Genomic DNA, 5,004 nt, shown 5'->3' with positions numbered 1-5,004 from the left:
GATAGGCTTTGCACAGGAGGGAAAATGGGTCTAAACTACACAAATTTGTGGCAGGAAGACAGCAAAATTAAGTAAAATTAAAGTAAAATTAAGTAAAATTAAAATTAAGTAAAAGTAAAATTAAGCATGGTCTGTGTCCTCACTGTACTTCAGAAATAAACCAACAGTCTTTAAACCTGCTCCATGTGACATGGAAATAAGCCATAAAGCTCCAAAATAAAGAACTGCCTTGACTTTCTTTTGAAAGAATTAATTCAGTAATTAACTAGTCATTCCTGTGTGCAGGAAGCTAAGAATAGACACTAACAGCATTCGACTGGTAAGTTTTATTCATGAAACCTCTCCTACATGCCACTCATAAAGTTGGGGATCTGAGGATGCTACTGGAAAACAAACCAAATATTTTTTCAGAGCCAGTACCAAGTTCCAGAACACCATGTTTATAAAAGACTCTCTCTTTTATGCCATGTTAAAACCTGGTAAAAGTGATATAGGTAGGAATGGAAGTGTTTCAGTCCTTTTATTGACAGCTTTTATAAAGCACGATGAAATTTGTTTGCTTTCAGTCTCCGGTGCTGTGTATGCAAGATGAACGGACTTGATTGAAAAAGAAAAAAGCACTGCACACATCATCACTGTGCAGGGGCACCTCAGCCTGGCTCAGACCTCAGTTTCTTCTCCCTGTTTTATTTTATTTTATCATACCTGGAGAGGTTCTCCAGTGATTCCCAGGGCCAGGGAGAAGAAAAACCAGAGGAGGAGCTGCATTCATTCACACCTGCTCAGGTTTCCCAAGCGACTGGGCTGTCCTTTATTACTCTGCTTTTTCCCAGTGAGAGGCTGAGAAATGCCAAATCCTGTTTCATGGTATTTGCCCAGTGATGGGATTTGCTCTTACATGCATTTTACAATATTCTGATTGAATATCAGAATATTGATTGATTTGTGGATGTAGATGGAGCAACACCAACATAAACCCTGAGTGATTCAGTGATGAAACTGCTCTGTGCATCTTCTGCTCTTTTATAGGGACAGAGGGATCTCAGGAGTTCCTGGGCTGAACCTCCTGGAATCTGATGGCTATAAAACAGCTTTCAATGAGATTCCTGTCTGCAGCATGAGGGAAGTGCCTGGAGGTTGTGCCATGCTCTTGAGGCCTCCTTTGTCCGTCTAAACAGAAATTCTGTTTTCCCATATATTCAGAAAACACCCAGATATATCTGCCATCCATCCCTGGGATCTGCCCCTTTCTTTAATCCTTGAATCTCTCCCTTGCTTACCTCATTCAAGCACCCAGAAGGTGCCATTTCCAGCTGGAAGCTGCTTCACCCTCGTTTTGCAGCCTGTGGGATGTGTTTTCCTTCAGCAGCTCACGGAGCAGACACTGCACCCCCAGCAGCCAGCTCCTGGCAGGATTCATCATTAACAACAAAAGCAAGTGACACCTTCTCTGCACAGCCTTGCTCTCACCTCCTGACCCAGCAGCTCCTGAGGGAAAACAGCTTTGCTCCCACACTCAAGGACTTGTTGCCTACTCCTGAATTTACCACCGGAGTGCAGGAGCTGTTTCCTCTCCACCCTCCTGCCTGTTGTGGTCTCCTGGGCTCAGTTAATCTGCTTTAACTCAATCCTGCTGACTTCTCTCTTTGGAAACTCCTGATTTTCTCCTGACATGGGGAAGATTTGGGGTTTATGTCCTCCCCAGACCTGGAAGTGCTTTTCCTTTTCCTCAGTGAGTGTAGTGCTGAGGGTTAAAGCATCCTAGTTGGCAGGGGAGGAGGTTGAAGCAGGAATTTAGGAGAGAAGCCTTTCTAAAATGCTCTGAATTACAACAGCCCCTCAGAAATGCCATTGCCAAGGAACCAGAGAGTTGCTTGGGCACCTGAGGATGGATTTGTCAGTTAGCTGTGTGGGGAAAGAGGGATCTAACAGAGCAGAGGGGCTGTAAGACCAAGATGGATGAGCTGAGCAGAGGATAAGGGCAGAAAGGGGATGTTATGGTTCTAGGACATGGCAGGAAGGATGATTCCATCAGGAGTGAGGATGGATTTGTGGCTGAAGCAGCAGGTGCTGGTGTGACCTTGCTGGGACACTGTGATCCCTTCTGTCCAGGGAAAATAAATCCAGCCCACAGCTGAGGAGGGTGTTTTATGAGATGAGCCTTGCAAAGTTTAGCAAAGTAAGGCTGGAAGAGGTCTGACTCCTGTCCACAGACACATGGGGAGGGAGGGATGGACCCAGGAGAGAGGAAAATCATTGAAATAAAGAACAGTTTTAGCACAAGGATAAGGGGCAGCAACTATCCAGCAATGGCTGGGGTTGGAGATCAGGAGAGCCCAGTCCTTGGAGGGAGAAGCTCTTGAGATCAAGGAGCAAACCACCATTTCAACACATGGCTGGTAATGGTCATGCCTGGGGGAGAAGCCTGTGGCATCCTACATCCTTTAGAAGAGCCTTTCAAGAGGAAATATGCCCATAAAATATGATTACCCTGAGGGGGAGCAGCATTATGGGCAGCACAGGCTGGGGAGGTTCAGCCATGGGTTGACCCCAATGATTTCCCCTGGTGGGACTGCAAAGATCCATCTCTGCCTGCTGCTATCCATTGTCTCTATGGTACCACCATGGACATGGTGTAAGAAATGTTCCCCTAAGGTTTATTTCTTACCCCACAGTTATTTTCTTATCCCGCTATTTTTTTTTTAAGTTAAATTATGATGGTTACACTGATAGCCTTAATTAAGGACTTTTTCCCTACCTGGTAATATCCCAAAGCTTGTGGCATTGTTGGAAATTATTCAACTCAAACCCAGCGACAAAACGAGGAAGCAAAAATGTGGGGGGAAAGCCAGGGCAGGCTGTCACCTTCATGAGCTGCAAGCCAGGGCCTGTCCCTGTGCCAGGGGAAGTCCCCTGGCATGAATGTCACACCTGGCAGTAAAAACAGGGTGGCAGCAGTGGCTGTGCCCAGGAACGTGGGGACATGGCCGTGCTGGCTTAACCCGTGGTGGGGTGAACACAGGCAGCCCCTGCAGCACCATTTCCTGGCTGCATCAGTGCATGGAAATCCCCAAGGTATAGACAATAATGATGTAATGATATAATGTGGAATGTTAGAATTATATATATATACATATACATATACATATATACATATATACATATATATATATACATATATATATATATATACATACATCTATACATATATACATATATACATATACATATACATATATATATATATATATACACATATATACATATATACATGTGTGTGTGTGTGAGTGAGTGTGAAATTTTTTCTATGTATTGTATATTAGAATAATGTGGTATAATATAATGGTTATAATACAAACAATATATTAATAATAAAAAATAATATTATAATAATATAATAATATAAATAGTAACTGTGAATGTAATAATATAATGAAATATAATGTAATATAATATAATATAATATAATATAATATAATATAATATAATATAATATAATATAATATAATATAATGTAATGTAATATAATGTAATATAATATAATATAATATAATATAATATAATATAATATAATATAATATAATATAATATAATATAATATAATATAATATAATATAATATAATATAATATATATAATATATAGAAAATAAACCAGACATCAAGGTGGGTTTTCCCCCAGGACAGCTGGCAGGTATCCAAGATTCCCCTGTAGTGAGCCCAGGCTTATTCCAACGAGGTGGCTCCAAAATTCCCATTGGCATAAACGAAATCCAGCCCTTCAGTGTTTCAGAAACCACACATCCAGAGAGCAGCAAACTCCACTGCCTGTGGTTATCCCACAGTTAAGTGAAGCAGTCAGAACCCCCTCTGGTAAAGTCCTGTTTAGGCTGTCTGTCCTGGGAAACAGCAGAATTATCTGTATGTATGATCAGATTTACATTCTGTATGTATGTATAGATATACTGTGTCTGTATTATGTCTATATTGTCTGCATACAATGTATATGATGTATATAAATATACATTATCTAGAATATAATTATTCATTATAATTATCTATTAACTATTGTAATAGTTATCAAATTCTGTGACAGTATATATGTATATATTATGTATATATTATGTATATAAAATATATATGACATAATTTATAATGTAACATATATGACATATACAAATAATAAATATATTATGGAGTAATAGGATTCCATGTAGAATATATAGATAGGATATATTTATAATATAATAGAATTCTATGTAGATATATAACATGTATATATTTAATAGATGATGTAAATATATATATAATATACAGTTAGAGTTCTGTGATACTATGTGTAAAATATGCATATTATGCATATAGAATATATATGATGTATATATGCATCATATACACAATATATTATATGGTTCTATAATGGTTCATAGATATATTATATATATGATATATGGTTCATATGATATGGCTCTATATTATAGTAATATATAGTCTATTATCTATAATATATATAAAATATATAAATATATATTTTTATATAAATATAAATATAAATATAAATATATTATATAATATATAAATGTATAAATATATATAATATATAAAATATATTTTATAAATATATTATCGATATAGTTATAAAATATATTATCTATACTATATTATATTATAGTATAATATAGCATACTATCTATAATATAATATAATATAATATAATATAATATAATATAATATAATATAATACATTATCAATAATAATATAAGTATATAATATATACAGATAGATATACTGTATATGTATAGAAAGTGTCTTCAGAATTTCTGCAGAATAATTCTGGCTCTGTGGGTTTTGTCTATTCTCTCATGTAATATTTTGGATCAGCATCTTAAGACTGAATGAACCATTTATTATCAATAAGATACGGAAAAGAGAGATTTAAAATCTCTCTGGGATGGAGATAATAACAGTCCTGAGAAAAGTGCAAATAAAGACAAACGCAAAGAGA

Source organism: Vidua chalybeata, chromosome 23 (assembly GCF_026979565.1).
Source record: "Vidua chalybeata isolate OUT-0048 chromosome 23, bVidCha1 merged haplotype, whole genome shotgun sequence".
Classification (NCBI taxonomy): Eukaryota; Metazoa; Chordata; class Aves; order Passeriformes; family Viduidae; genus Vidua; species Vidua chalybeata.
Note: the sequence above shows the minus strand (reverse complement) of the source record.